Source organism: Oncorhynchus mykiss, chromosome 14, assembly GCF_013265735.2.
Source record: "Oncorhynchus mykiss isolate Arlee chromosome 14, USDA_OmykA_1.1, whole genome shotgun sequence".
Lineage (NCBI taxonomy): Eukaryota > Metazoa > Chordata > Actinopteri > Salmoniformes > Salmonidae > Oncorhynchus > Oncorhynchus mykiss.
In genome coordinates, this window is record NC_048578.1 from 1,423,611 (window position 1) to 1,440,881 (window position 17,271).

Below are 17,271 nucleotides of genomic sequence, written 5' to 3' on the forward strand. Positions count from 1 at the left end.
TTTCCTACTGATCTGTCAATAGCATCTGCTAAATTCAGGCTGTAAATGTTGAGAAAAGTAGCAAAACATTTCTAGTTCTCGATGGCTAACGTTATATCTTTCAAAAACGGCGCGGTAGAAAGGATTGTCAACACATACTGAGCAGCTCACATTATAGACCGAATCGTGCTAAATGGCAGACCAATCCAAACTCATCTCCTGGCATGTCCTACCCATACATTATCTCAGCCAATCATGGCTAGTGGGAAGATTCCTGTTTTTTCCATGGTTAAACCAACTAGGCTCATAATTTAACAAATGTTTTCATATTTATGGATGGAATACAAGTTTGTTATTAAGGCTCTTGAAAGTATTCCAGAAGGAATTACGCCAAAAAACGCATTTTGCTAAAAAATGTTGGTTTACTTTCAAAAGCTGCTCCTGTGAAGTAGTGATGTTCGACATACGCCTAGTTTCATATGCTGAGTCACAATTTTGATTGCTCAAACTTTTCAAAATGTACAAAATTATCTATTTATGTTTTGAAATATGTTCATGTTTTTGAAAAATTGTTTCTCATTAAAATGTTTGCAGAGTTCAGTCTGTACCATTTGTATAGCATTTACATGTTATACATGGCGTCATTGTATAATTCACCACCTGTATGTGTAAATATTAAATACTGACATTCGATTTTTCTGATGTATTCCAAACAGAAATGAACCTTTTTCATTTTTTGTCGTCTGTGGATGATGCATCAAATGTGATAGCTGGCTTTCTATAAAAAAACAAATCACTGTTACTATTCCTCAAACATGTTTCTATATTCTAGGCCTTACGTTTCTTCCTTCAACAGAATGTCAACCATTTTATAATGTCTGGACATCATTTTGACGGAACTGAACAGAGGAACAATTCTCCTCAGACCCACATGAGATTGAATAGAAAGAATACTGGGCATGAATCAAATCAAATCAAATATATTTCTATAGCCCTTCGTACATTAGCTGATATCTCAAAGTGCTGTACAGAAACCCAGCCTAAAACCCCAAACAGCAAGCAATGCAGGTGTAGAAGCACGGTGGCTAGGAAAAACTCCCTAGAAAGGCCAAAACCTAGGAAGAAACCTAGAGAGGAACCAGGCTATATGGGGTGGCCAGTCCTCTTCTGGCTGTGCCGGGTGGAGATTATAACAAAACATGGTCAAGATGTTCAAATGTTCATAAATGACCAGCATGGTCGAATAATAATAAGGCAGAATAGTTGAAACTGGAGCAGCAGCACAGTCAGGTGGACTGGGGACAGCAAGGAGTCATCATGTCAGGTAGTCCTGGGGCATGGTCCTAGGGCTCAGGTCCTCCGAGAGAAAGAAAGAAAAAGAGAATTAGAGAGAGCATATGTGGGATGGCCAGTCCTCTTCTGGCTGTGCCGGGTGGAGATTATAACAGAACATGGCCAAGATGTTCAAATGTTCATAAATGACCAGCATGGTCGAATAATAATAAGGCAGAACAGTTGAAACTGGAGCAGCAGCACAGCCAGGTGGACTGGGGACAGCAAGGAGTCATCATGTCAGGTAGTCCTGGGGCATGGTCCCAGGGCTCAGGTCCTCCGAGAGAGAGAAAGAAAGAGAGAATTAGAGAGAGCATATGTGGGATGGCCAGTCCTCTTCTGGCTGTGCCGGGTGGAGATTATAACAGAACATGGCCAAGATGTTCAAATGTTCATAAATGACCAGCATGGTCGAATAATAATAAGGCAGAACAGTTGAAACTGGAGCAGCAGCACAGCCAGGTGGACTGGGGACAGCAAGGAGTCATCATGTCAGGTAGTCCTGGGGCATGGTCCTAGGGCTCAGGTCCTCCGAGAGAGAGAAAGAGAGAAGGAGAGAATTAGAGAACGCACACTTAGATTCACACAGGACACCGAATAGGACAGGAGAAGAACACCAGATATAACAAACTGACCCTAGCCCCCCGACACATAAACTACTGCAGCATAAATACTGGAGGCTGAGACAGGAGGGGTCAGGAGACACTGTGGCCCATTCCGAGGACACCCCCGGACAGGGCCAAACAGGAAGGATATAACCCCACCCACTTTGCCAAAGCACAGCCCCCACACCACTAGAGGGATATCTTCAACCACCAACTTACCATCCTGAGACAAGGCTGAGTATAGCCCACAAAGACCTCCGCCACGGCACAACCCAAGGGGGGCGCCAACCCAGACAGGATGACCACATCAGTGACTCAACCCACTCAGGTGACGCACCCCCTCCAGGGACGGCATGAGAGAGCCCCAGTAAAGCCAGTGACTCAGCCCCTGTAATAGGGTTAGAGGCAGAGAATCCCAGTGGAAAGAGGGGAACCGGCCAGGCAGAGACAGCAAGGGCGGTTCGTTGCTCCAGAGCCTTTCCGTTCACCCTCCCACTCCTGGGCCAGACTACACTCAATCATATGAACCACTGAAGAGATGAGTCTTCAGTAGAGACTTAAAGGTTGAGACCGAGTTTGCGTCTCTGACATGGGTAGGCAGACCGTTCCATAAAAATGGAGCTCTATAGGAGAAAGCCCTGCCTCCAGCTGTTTGCTTAGAAATTCTAGGGACAATTAGGAGGCCTGTGTCTTGTGACCGTAGCGTATGTGTAGGTATGTACGGCAGGACCAAATCAGAGAGATAGGTAGGAGCAAGCCCATGTAATGCTTTGTAGGTTAGCAGTAAAACCTTGAAATCAGCCCTTGCTTTGACAGGAAGCCAGTGTAGTGAGGCTAGCACTAGAGTAATATGATCAAATTTTTTGGTTCTAGTCAGGATTCTAGCAGCCGTATTTAGCACTAACTGAAGTTTATTTAGTGCTTTATCCGGATAGCCGGAAAGTAGCGCATTGCAGTCGTCTAACCTAGAAGTGACAAAAGCATGGATTAATTTTTCTGCGTCATTTTTGGACAGAAAGTTTCTGATTTTTGCAATGAAAATCTCATAAGGACGCAATCCTGTCTGCAGTATTACGGTTTACATTTTTCATTGTATATCAAATACGCCTTTGACTAACACCTCGCAACCAGGGTATTCATTAGTTACATACTCTTTTTCTGTCTGTCTCCCTTTCTACCTAGCCTCTCGTGCTCTCTCCCTCTCCTCTCCCTCTCTTCCTCCCAGTGGTTGGTTGAGTGCCATAAGATAGGAAGGAAGGGTAGAGGCTATTGGTCGACATCTTACGTGCTACAACCCAACTTTGCTATTTTGTGACTTTCTTTGTAAAGAAAGTTCACACCATTATCCCTTATGACCACCAAGAACATTTAAGATATGAATTGACAGGTACTAACTTCGACTTTTACGTCAACTCAGACTTAACTGTTCCCTTGTTTACACCAGACCCTGCTCCATTGTTCTGGCTACCCAAGCACTGCAGGCGAAAATACCTCTGTTTTATTGTCAACTCAAGCTTTTGCTCAACTGAACTACAATATCTCATGGTAAATTGCATACCTTTTAATCTACCAAGAGACTTTTAATGTATAACCATCACTGCTGTCTACAGCCCACCACAAAACAAGAATGTCACTAATCAGGCACTCAATGAGCTGTACAAGGCCGCAGACAAACAAGAAAATATACACCCAGAGGCAGCATTTCTAGTGTGGGGAGACTAATATGTGTTTTACCCCACTTTTACCAACAAGTCTCCTGCGTCACAAGAGGCGCTAATGTGACAGGTTAAAGGAAATATTCATAGCCTGTTATACATTAAAAAGTATTAGTAAGTTCATAGTATGTTAGGATCTTAAAACATCTAAGCATCGTACTGAGAGTAGCTGCCATTTTATGTTGATTGTGAATGAACATGTGCGTTGTTAATAAGATATTTTGGTGTGTTATTTGTATAATGGTTTTTCTGTTGTTTTGTAATGTAATGTTACTTTTGTAAAGTCATTGAACTAAAAGTTGAATTGAGAAAACAACACCGTATCACTCTCGTGATTATTTCTCCCCTGTTTTCAGGGGCGTAACACTAACACTCTGATCACTTTTACTCTACTCACAGAAAGGCCCTGCCTTCATCAAATCAGACCATGACTCCATCCTCCTGCTTCCTGTTTACATGCAAAAACTCAAACAGGAAGTACCAGTGACGCTCTCAGTACGGAAGTGGTCTGACTAAATGGACACTAAGCTACAAGACTGCTTCACTAGCACAGACTGGAATATGTTCAGGAATTAATTTGATAATATTGAGGAGTTTACCACATCAGTCACAGGTTTCACCGATAAATGCATTGACAACGTAATCCCCAAAGTGGCCATACATAAGTACCCTAACCAAAAGCCATGGATTAGACGCAGTATCCGCACCGGCTTAAAGGCTAGCACTACCGCTATCAAGGACACTTACAATTTAGCCTATGACCTCCGACGAGCCATCAAACATGGAAAAGGTCAATATAAAACTAAGAGAGTACTACACCGGCTCCGACGTGCGTCGGAAGTGGCAGAGTTTGCAGACAATTGTGGATTACAATAGGAAACACAGCCATGAGTTGCCCAGTTACCTAAACCTCCCAAACAAGCTGAATGCCGCCTTTGCAGCAAACAACCCTATACCAGGCATGAGAGCCCCTCCTGTCCCGGACTATTTGATCTCACTTTAAAATGCTTTAAAAGGCTGTCATGGCACACATCAACACCATCATCCCATACGCCCTAACCCACTTCAAATCACATACTGCCCCAAGAGATCCACAGATGACGCAATCTCTATTGCACTCCACACTGCTCTCTCCACCTGGACAAGAGGAATATCTCTGTGAGAATGCTGTTCACTGACTACAGTTCAACGTTCAACACCATAGTCCCCTCCAAGCTCATCACCTAGCTCGGGACCCAAGGACCAAACACCTCCCTCTGCAACTGGATCCTGGACTTTCTGACTGGCTGCCACCAGGTGGTGAGGGTAGGTAACAACACATCTGCCACTCTGATGGCGTAGCAGTAGGACGTGTTGTCGTGTCCCTTGTATATATCGTTTGTTTTCGTTGTTTTCGTTTCGTTTTCGTTTTTTTTCTTCACATATCTTTAAAACTTTTTGCTGAACCTCAACTTCTTCTAAATACTCTCCTGCAACCCGCCTCACCCAACGTAGCTTTTTTTCCTAAAGTATTTATATTTACTTCGGATCTGGAACCCCTCAACTGAAGCTAGCCAACTAGCCAACTAACTACCAGCTTCAGCAAAACATTGCTAGCGGTCTTCAGCTAACCGGTCATCAGCTAACCTTTAGCTCGGAAAGCTCTCGCCAGTTCGAACAACGCGACTCTAACCAGAGCATAACGGACCTATTTATTATTTTATTTTTATTTTTCATCCCCGGATTCCCATCGCAAACGGAACATTTTGAGCTCCTGGGCTACAATATCCAGACCCCCGACCGGTCCATTGATGTCACCGCATGAAGAGGAATAAACAGACTCCCCCCATCGCGACGTCCCCAAAGGCTAACTCTCTAGCCCTTGCTATCTCCTTGCTTGCAAATTCGGCCTGCTAACTGCTAGCTTGTTTAGCCCGGTCCGCTAACTGCTACCGTGTTTAGCACCGTCTACTAACTGTTAGCTTGTTAGCACAGGCCTGCTAACCATCTGAATCGCCGCGTCCCAAACACTCACTGAACCCATATTTACTTTCTATCCCTTTTCGATTTTTAATTTGTTTATACCTTCCGGTAACCTGCCTCACCCAATGTGATACGGAACCGCTATTATCTTTACATTTTTAGAACACACTCAAGAACCTTCAGAAGCTAACCAGCTAACTGGCTACAAGCTATTTAGTCATTGTTAGTTTTCTAACCTGGATAACACTCGCCAGTCCAGCTTCCCTGCCCCATCCACCGCTGCCCCTTGGACACTGATCACTTGGCTACATAGCTGATGCATGCTGGACTGTCCATTAATTCACGGTAATCCATTCTGCTTGTTTATGTTTTATCTGTCGGCCCCAGCCGCACTTAGGCTCTGTGTGTAGTTAATCCGACCCTCTCTGCCTAATCAATCGCCATTCTACCTGCTGTTGTTGTGCTAGCTGATTAGCTGTTGTTGTCTCACCTACTGTTTTAGCTAGCTCTCCCAATTCAACACCTGTGATTACTGTATGCCTTGCTGTATGTCTCTCTCAAATGTCAATATGCCTTGTATACTGTTGTGCAGGTTAGTTATCATTGTTTTAGTTTACAATGGAGCCCCTAGTTCCACTCTTTATACCACTGATACCTCCTTTGTCCCACCCCCCACACATGCGGTGACCTCACCCATTACAACCAGCATGTCCAGAGATACAACCTCTCTCATCATCACCCAGTGCCTGGGCTTACCTCCGCTGTACCCGCACACCACCATACCCCTGTTTGCGCATTATGCCCTGAATATATTCTACCATGCCCAGAAACCTGCTCCTCTTATTCTCTGTCCCCAACGCCCTAGGCGACCAGTTTTGATAGCCTTCAGCCGCACCCTCATACTACTCCTTCTCTGTTCCGCGGGTGATGTGGAGGTAAACCCAGGCCCTGCATGTCCCCAGGCACCCTCATTTGTTGACTTCTGTGATCGAAAAAGCCTTGGTTTCATGCATGTCAACATCAGAAGCCTCCTCCCTAAGTGTGTCTTACTCACTGCTCTAGCACACTCTGCTAACCCTGATGTCCTTGCCGTGTCTGAATCCTGGCTCAGGAAGGCCACCAAAAATTCTGAGATTTCCATACCCAACTATAACATCTTCCGTCAAGATAGAACTGCCAAAGGGGGAGGAGTTGCAGTCTACTGCAGAGATAGCCTGCAAAGTAATGTCATACTCTCCAGGTCCATACCCAAACAGTTCGAACTACTAATTTTGAAAATTACTCTCTCCAGAAATAAGTCTCTCACTGTTGCCGCCTGCTACCGACCCCCCTCAGCTCCCAGCTGTGCCCTGGACACCATTTGTGAATTGATCGCCCCCCATCTAGCTTCAGAGTTTGTTCTGTTAGGTGACCTAAACTGGGATATGCTTAACACCCCGGCAGTCCTACAATCTAAGCTAGATGCCCTCAATCTCACTCAAATCATCAAGGAACCCACCAGGTACAACCCTAACTCTGTAAACAAGGGCACCCTCATTGACGTCATCCTGACCAACTGGCCCTCCAAATACACCTCCGCTGTCTACAACCAGGATCTCAGCGATCACTGCCTCATTGCCTGTATCCGCTACGGAGCCGCAGTCAAACGACCACCCCTCATCACTGTCAAACGCTCCCTAAAACACTTCTGTGAGCAGGCCTTTCTAATCGACCTGGCCCGGGTATCCTGGAAGGACATTGACCTCATCCCGTCAGTTGAGGATGCCTGGTCTTTCTTTAAAAGTAACTTCCTCACCATTTTAGATAAGCATGCTCCGTTCAAAAAATGCAGAACTAAGAACAGATATAGCCCCTGGTTCACTCCAGACCTGACTGCCCTCGACCAGCACAAAAACATCCTGTGGCGGACTGCGCTAACATCGAATAGTCCCCGCGATATGCAACTGTTCAGGGAAGTCAGGAACCAATACACACAGTCAGTCAGGAAAGCTAAAGCCAACTTCTTCAGGCAGAAGTTTGCATCCTGTAGCTCCAACTCCAAAAAGTTCTGGGACACTGTGAAGTCCATGGAGAACAAGAGCACCTCCTCCCAGCTGCCCACTGCACTGAGACTAGGTAACATGGTCACCACCGATAAATCCATGATTATCGAAAAATTCAACAAGCATTTCTCAACGGCTGGCCATGCCTTCCGCCTGGCTACTCCAACCTCGGACAACAGCTCCCCCCCCCCCGCAGCTACTCGCCCAAGCCTCTCCAGGTTCTCCTTTACCCAAATCCAGATAGCAGATGTCCTGAAAGAGCTGCAAAACCTGGACCCGTACAAATCAGCTGGGCTGGACAATCTGGACCCTCTATTCCTGAAACTATCCGCCGCCATTGTCGCAACCCCTATTATCAGCCTGTTCAACCTCTCTTTCATATCGTCTGAGATCCCCAAGGATTGGAAAGCTGCCGCAGTCATCCCCCTCTTCAAAGGGGGCGACACCCTGGACCCAAACTGTTACAGACCTATATCCATCCTGCCCTGCCTATCTAAGGTCTTCGAAAGCCAAGTCAACAAACAGGTCACTGACCATCTTGAATCCCACCGTACCTTCTCCGCTGTGCAATCTGGTTTCCGAGCCGGTCACGGGTGTACCTCAGCCACGCTCAAGGTACTAAACGATATCATAACCGCCATCGATAAAAGACAGTACTGTGCAGCCGTCTTCATAGACCTTGCCAAGGCTTTCGACTCTGTCAATCACCGTATTCTTATCGGCAGACTCAGTAGCCTCGGTTTTTCGGATGACTGCCTTGCCTGGTTCACCAATTACTTTGCAGACAGAGTTCAGTGTGTCAAATCGGAGGGCATGCTGTCCGGTCCTCTGGCAGTCTCTATGGGGGTGCCACAGGGTTCAATTCTCGGGCCGACTCTTTTCTCTGTATATATCAATGATGTTTCTCATGCTGCGGGCGATTCCCTGATCCACCTCTACGCAGACGACACCATTCTATATACTTCCGGCCCGTCCTTGGACACTGTGCTATCTAACCTCCAAACGAGCTTCAATGCCATACAGCACTCCTTCCGTGGCCTCCAACTGCTCTTAAACGCTAGTAAAACCAAATGCATGCTTTTCAACCGTTCGCTGCCTGCACCCGCACGCCTGACCAGCATCACCACCCTGGATGGTTCCGACCTTGAATATGTGGACATCTATAAGTACCTAGGTGTCTGGCTAGACTCTAAACTCTCCTTCCAGACCCATATCAAACATCCCCAATCGAAAATCAAATCAAGAGTCGGCTTTCTATTCCGCAACAAAGCCTCCTTCAAAATTGCTTCCAACACTCTACTCAGCAAACTGGATGCAGTTTATCACAGTGCCATCCGTTTTGTCACTAAAGCACCTTATACCACCCACCACTGCGACTTGTATGCTCTAGTCGGCTGGCCCTCGCTACATATTCGTCGCCAGACCCACTGGCTCCAGGTCATCTACAAGTCCATGCTAGGTAAAGCTCCGCCTTATCTCAGTTCACTGGTTACGATGGCAACACCCATCCGTAGCACGCGCTCCAGCAGGTGTATCTCACTGATCATCCCTAATGCCAACACCTCATTTGGCCGCCTTTCGTTCCAGTTCTCTGCTGCCTGTGACTGGAACGAATTGCAAAAATCGCTGAAGTTGGAGACTTTTATCTCCCTCACCAACTTCAAACATCTGCTATCTGAGCAGCTAACCGATCGCTGCAGCTGTACATAGTCTATTGGTAAATAGCCCACCCATTTTCACCTACCTCATCCCCATACTGTTTTTATTTATTTATTTTTATTTTTCTGCTCTTTTGCACACCAATATCTCTACCTGTACATAACCATCTGATCATTTATCACTCCAGTGTTAATCTGCATAATTGTAATTATTTGCCTACCTTCTCATGCCTTTTGCACACAATGAATATATAGACTCCCCTTTTTTCTACTGTGTTATTGACTTGTTAATTGTTTACTCCATGTGTAACTCTGTGTTGTCTGTTCACACTGCTATGCCTTACCTTGGCCAGGTCGCAGTTGCAAATGAGAACTTGTTCTCAACTAGCCTACCTGGTTAAATAAAGGTGAAATAAAAATAAAAAAATAAATAAAAACACAGGGGCCGCCAGGGGAGTGTGCTTTGTCCCCTCCTGTATTCCATTTTCCCCCACGTCTGTGTGGCCACGCACAACTCCAACACCATCAAGTTTACTGATGACCAATGTTCCCCTCAGCCCGCCGCTCAGAAGAAATATGAGCCAGGGCAGATAAGCACGAGATCGAACTTCACTCAACTTTCTACAAATTTCCCCTTCATTTAACCAATCAGAGCTGGAGTAGGCATACATGCAAATAGCCACTTCCATATATGGATCTGTGCCATTCACTTTGAATAGGACTGTGTTTAGGATACAGTATGAGCCGTCGCGAATAGATGCACTTGTTTTGATATCAAAGTCAGAGCTGGATGTAGGCACCTGCGCATATTTTTTTCAGATTATTTGCTAGTTAGTGAGTTATTAGCCAAGTTAAAGCTAATTTCTTGTCAACAATAGGGAGTGAATGCGTCCTACAAAAGCAAAAAAAAATGCATGCATTTCTAGCCATCTTTGAAAAGCGATTCAGGTAAAGAGCTTTTTGATGTTTTAAAGGGGAAGTGTTCGATTTTGAGATGGTCTAAGCTAATAGGCAGAGCTGAGCATAATTTGTCTTATTTTCTGTAATAATAGTATGGGGATAATATTGAATTTTATTTTGTAAAGTGGTATAGTATGTCAAACACAACATTTTCAGTCACCTTGTCTGAAGGACAAGTGGATAAAGCCCTACATGTTTTTTTTAAGTCCAATGGAATGTAGGTATTGAACACCACACATTGGCTGGATGTAGGCTGGTTGATAGTATAGTTATTTCCATTTTAACACAGGGTGTGATTTATATGTATTGGAAGTAGTGGCAAGAGAACAATTGAATATACATAAGATGCATAGCAGGTAAAGACAAGATAATTGTTGAAGATGCATATGGGGTAATAAAGGAGATTACAGAGTGTGTTTGGCAATAGTAGTAAGTGAAATTCGATGTGAAAGTTGTGTGATATGACATAAAAGCTTTTTGGACATTTGGATAATAAGAGTGGATGTGAAAGTTGTGTGAGCGTGGAAAGGACGTGATTAATATTTGAATATTAAAGCTGATTGATTGAAATGTGGAAATTAAGCTTATTGAAATTTGGATAATAAACTGATTGATTGAAATGTGGATAAGAGGATTTAAGCTATTAAGTACTGAGTGAATGAGAGCTGTTAGGGGACTGGCTCCGGTGTGAAAAAGGTGATATGGGAGATTACTGAGTGCTTGTCTGAATGAATATCCCAACCAGTTCTGTGAGCTGAGTATTTTTTATCTATAATGTTATCTACAGTTATTTTCAGTTGAAGTCAGAAGTTTACATACACTTAGCTCATTAAAACTCATTTTTCAACCACTCCACACTTTTCTTGTTATAAAAACCTATAGTTTTGGTAAGTCGGTTAGGACATATATTTTAATCGTGACCAAAGTAATTTCCAACAATTGTTTACAGACGGATTATTTGACTTATAACTCACAATTCCATTAAGTCAGAAGTTTACATATACAAAGTGGACTGTGCCTTTAAACAGCTTGGAAAATTCCCGGAGCAATTTCCAAATGCCTGAAGGCACCACGTTCATCTGTACAAACAATAGTATGCAAGTTAAGATTGACTTTGAGTGTCCCTGTGTAGAATTTCTCTGACAATTTGTCGTCAATGAACAGGTTGATTGATTCTTGCCTGGGAGGTTTCCAGTGGCGGTCTGCGAGGGAAACCGGTGAAGCATTTTATGAAGTGTGAAGGAAATTCCCGTCTGACCAAAAGACGACAAGACCAACCCAGACTAGACCCTTACTGTTAGCTGCCCAGGAGGAGACGCATCATCCCTAGCACCTCTTGGTGCAGTATTTCCATTTTTGGAAAAAAAAAACGTTTTGTCAAGAAAAGATGCTAGAATATGCATATAATTTACAGCTTAGGATAGAAAACACTAACGTTTCCAAAACTATAAAGATATTGTCTGTGAGTATAACAGAACTGATGTTGCAGACGAATGCCTGAGAAAAATCCAATCCGGAAGTGCCCCAGGTTTTGAAAGCGCTGCGTTCCAATGACTCCCTATTCAGCTAAGAATGTACCATCAACGTGCTTACGCTTTCTACGTATTCCCCAAGGTGTCTACAGCATTGTGACGTAGTTTTACGCATTTCTGTTGAAGAATAGCCGTAGGCGGCCACATTGCGTAAGTGGTCACATGGTGGCTCAGAGAGAGATTCTCGCGTAAAATACAGAGGTAGCCATTACTCCAAACGGTCCTCCTGAAAAACGAATTGTCCCGACAGATATATTATCGAATAGATATTAGAAAAACACCGGAGGATTGATTCTAAACAACGTTTCCCATGTTTCTGTCGATATTATGGAGCTAATTTGGAAAAAAGTTTGGCGTTGTAGTGACCGCATTTTCCGGTCGATTTCTCAGCCAAACGTGAAGAACAAACGGGAGCTATTTCGCCTACAAAAATAATATTTTGGGAAAAAAGGAACATTTGCTATCTAACTGGGAGTCTCCTGAGTGAAAACATCCAAAGTTCTTCAAAGGTAAATTATTTAATTTGATTGCTTTTCTGAATTTCGTGAAAATGGTGCCTGCTGCCAGCATAGCATTATGCCATGATAAACTTACACAAATGCTTGTCTAGCGTTGGCTGTAAAGCATATTTTGAAAATCTGAGATGACAGTGTGATTAACAAAAGGCTAAGCTGTGTCTCAATATATTTCATTTGTGATTTTCATGAATAGGAAGATTTATGTCCACTGCGTTATGCTAATTAGTTTGAGGCGATGATTACGCTCCCGGATCCGGGTTTGAGAGAAGCAAGAAGTTGGATTTAAGGATCGGACCCTTTTTTAAATTTTCACCTAAAATGACATACCCAAATCTAACTGCATGTAGCTCAGGACCTGAAGTAAGGATATGCATATTCTTGATACCATTGGAAAGTTTGTGGAAATGTGAAATTAATGTAGGAGAATATAACACATTAGATCTGGTAAAATATAAAATGTTTTTGATCCATCATCTTTGAAATGCATGTCACGACTTCTGCCGAAGTCGTTGCCTCTCCTTGTTCGGGCGGTGCTCGGCGTTCGACGTCACCGGTCTTCTAGCCATCATTGATCCATTTTTTCATTTTCCATTGGTTTTGTCTTGTCTTCCCACACACCTGTTTTAAATCCCATTCATTACCTGTTGTGTATTTAACCCTCTGTTTCCCCTCATGTCTTTGTCAGAGATTGTTTTATTGTTAGTGTTGTTTAGTTGTTGTGTTGGTGCGCGACGGGTCCTCGTACCCATGTTTTTTTCATTTCTGTACGTTTTAGTGTTATGGAGCATGTTTTGTGGACATTTATTAAAATACTCCATTTACACTCCATTTTGACTCTCCTGTGCCTGACTTCCCTGCCACCTATACACACAGCACTGACAATGCAAGAGAAAGGCCAATATATGACTTAGGAATCTAGGTGTAATGTAGATATTGGCCAATAGAGGGCAGCAGTATGCGCAGACTTATTCAATGAACCATTGCTTTTCTGTTCAAAATATTGTATCAAGACTGCCCAAATGTGCCTAATTGGTTTATTAAAATAATATACATTTAATAAGTGTGAAGCTTAAAGTGAATATCCAACAGAGATTGGTAATAAAAATAGAGAGTAACATTGTTAGGATAGACTAAAACGAAAACAACGCCTTCCAATACGGAGAAAGTTAGAATGTTTATTTTGTTTTTAACCTTGCAATATGGGGAAAGAACATTGTTTGAGTGAGACATTTTTACAATGTATTACTCAATTCTATAGTTTGGGTAGCACCAGTGATTTAAGTAAGAAGGTAATTTAATCTAAAACAATAATCTGTTTCTGTGGAACTGTGTCCAGTGTTTTATGATTCATATGTACACTACCGTTCAAAAGTTTGGGGTCACTTAGAAATGTCCTTGTTTTTTAAAGAAACACATTTTTTTGTGTCGATTTTGCCCGTCTTTTCTTTTTATTGGCCAGTCTGAGATATGGCTTTTTCTTTACAACTCTGCCTAGAAGGCCAGCATCCCGCATCTTCATTGTTGACGTTGAGACTGGTGTTTTGCGAGTGCTATTTAATGAAGCTGCCAGTTGAGGGTAGCTGAGGACCAAGTAGACACTTTTCTTATAAATGCCTACAGACAATTGTCTCTGGGGCCTCTCTGCCCTCACTCCAGCCTTCTACTATGACCAGCCAGTGGTTCTCAGACCATGAAGACACCTTTCTTATATATGCCTACAGGCAATTATCAGTGGGGCCTCTAGCCTTCTTATGAAACTAGCTTGCCGCTACTTCCAATACATAGAGTTGAAATCTGAAGTTTACATGCACCTTAGCCAAATACATTTAAACTCAGTTTTTCACAATTCCTGACATTGAATCCAAGTAAAAATTCCATGTCAGGTCAGTTAGGATCACCACTTTATTTTAAGAATGTGACATGTCAGAATAAAAGTAGACAGTGATTTATTTCAGCTTTAATTTCTTTCATCACATTCCCAGTGGGTCAGAAGTTCACATACACTCAATTAGTATTTGGTAGCATTGCCTTTAAATTGTTTAACTTGGGTCAATTTTGGCCCATTCCTCCTGACAGAGTTGCTTTAACTGAGTCATATTTGTAGGCCTGCTTGCTCGCACACACATTTTTAGTTCTGTCACACATTTTTTATAGAATTGAGGTCAGGGCTTTGTGATGGCCACTCCAATACTTTGTTGTCATAGGGGGAAGCATTTTCACTTTTTGATGAATAGCGTGCCCAGAGTGAACTGTGTCCTATTCTGTCCCAGATACAAATATATGCATATTATTAGTAGCATTGTATAGAAAACACTCTGAAGTTTCTAAAACTGTTTGAATGATGTCTGTGAGTATAACATAACTCAAATGGCAGGCGAAAACCTGAGAAAAATCCACCAGGAAGTGGGACATCTCAGGTTTTTAGTTTTTCAAAGCTTGGCTGACCGAATACACATTGAGATATGGATAAAGTTGCACTTCCTACAGCTTCCACTAGATGTCAACAGTCTTTAGAATCTGAATGAGGATTCTACAATGAAGGAGGGGCTCATGAGACCTCTTTGAGTCAGTGGTCTGGCAGAGTGCCTTGGTGTCATGACGCGCGCTCGAGACAGAGTTACGTTCCAGTGCTTTTCTTTAGATAAAGGAATTCTCCGGTTGGAACATTATTGATGTTTTATGTTAAAAACATTGTTTGACATGTTTCTAAAGGACTGTAACAGAACTATTAGAGTTTTTGTCTGGACGAAGTGCCTGCACCTCATGAAGATGGATTACAGGTCTGAACACGCTAACAACAAGTGGCTATTTGGACATAAATGATTGAACTTTATGGAACAAATCAGTCATTTATTGTCGAACTGGAATTCTGTGAGTGCCTTCTGATGAAGATCAAAGGTAAGTGAATATTTATGGTGTAATCTCTAACTTCTGTTGACTCCAAAATGGCGGATATTCCTCTGGCTGTTTTGGGTTCTGAGAACTGTTCTCAGATTATGCTTTTTCTGTAAATTTTTTTTGAAATCTGACACAGCGGTTGATGAATGAATCACGATATGAGTCATTTGTCCAAAGGGGGAATTACCAGTCCCCTAGAGCGATTTGGTAAATATGCAAATTGATATTCTTCACACGCCTGCCTGTAAAAATAAAAAATATATGTTGGTAGTGGTTGACAACTGACTTGCCTAGTTAAATAAGGTTAAGCCTTGTTAAATAAAGGTTCAATTCAAATTTGAGAAAAAAAAATGTTTCAACTGTGAGTTGGTAATCCCTTTGACATTTGTTTAGAAATCTATATTAAGAATATTGGTAGTAGAAATAATTTGTCAGGATTTCCTGAATCAGAAATGTCCTAAACCAAACTGTTGTTCTGGTCTGTCCTCTCTCAAGGTTATGGCAAAGGTAACTACAGATGGTGTCTAGCATCGAAGCAATAATTTGACAATAATAAAGAATGATACATTTAAGATTGACTTCCATTGTCCCTGTGTAGAATTTCCACGACAACAGCCTCGTTATTTTTTATTTTTTTACTATTTAAAAAAAAGAAAATATATATATAAGCAAATTGGGGGATTTTTTACTCTTCCTTATTGGGAAAGGGCACCTAAGGATGTGACAAATAACATTTGATTTGATTTATTGTCATCGCTAAGATAAAGTGCATGTCCTCCAGTTCCATTTCAGCACTCAAAGCATGAGAGCTTACCTGTAGACCATCTATTTGTGGAATTGATGCAGTCAGAGAGCTCTTGTTAAGCAGCCCATTATTCCAGCTTCTTTGCCATTGTTACAGATAAGCATTGCTGAGTTTTTTTCCTTCCATTGTTCTTTTGCAGAGATGAAAAGACAGGAGAGACACGCCTATGTAGAGTAGACAAAACCAACCAACCGGTTCAGGTTTATTTTCCTTTTGGGGATGGGAGGAGAGGTAGGAATCAAAGTGAGGTCAGGATCTTGTTCATTTATATTCACTGGTCTGTTATCTATTTTTCTACTGCATTACTCTTTGCCAAAACCAATCTAGCATACCTGGGGTGACGAGACAGGCCTGTGCCTTGAAACAGAACTAGTCTCTTTCTCTGTAGATGCATTTTCTACAGTGAACTAATTTCAGCAGCAGAGTACCTGAATATGCAGAGAAGCACAAATGCCACATTCCCCTGTGAGCCAAGATATGCAATTCACATGCAGATAGGAACCAATGAAAAAGTTTAGTTTCATAAAAACAACATTTTAAGCAATGTCGATTCCTTTATATTTATCAGGGCTCTATGTGCCCTTATTTAAAAAAGGCATTAATAATACACGGTATAATGTGAAAGGTTCTATTCTATTTCTAAAACATTAATAATAACCTAGCACAGTGCCCACATAGTTTCACTGACATAGCTATTGACAACTAATACATTTGTATTGATTAATGCTGAACAGGCAGGAAAGAGTAATCACTAAATGTATGTATTAAACTGAAGCAGGCTGCAGTCAGTCTTTGGGAGGCAAGGGAAAAATGTTTTTACCTTGATGCAATCACTCCCTCCAGGAATTCCCATCCTTCCCAGGAAAGACTACCAATTGATTCTGAAATATATTTGTTCTAGAATGCAAAAAGGTGCTGATAAAGGCCCTAGCTAGTTTTGATTCTGGTTAAACAGAATATCTCCCACAGAGGGGAAAAAACACTCAAGGTCAGCGGGAGCTCTCAGTACCCAGAAGTCCACACGTTCTGAGAAACAGGAACAAGCCAAAGCATCAACATCCTGTCAGCAACAGAGGTGATATGGTCGTGCTATCTGCTACAATAATCCCTTCAGGATTATTGGCAGGTTAAGAATATGTGGGGTTTATGGGATCTGTAATTATGCAGCAGCATTTCCTGATTGTCTGACTAATGACGATAGAATTAGCACTGCTTGCCAATTAGCCTGCCTGCTCTCTGAGCCATAGCATATTGAGCAGGAGGGA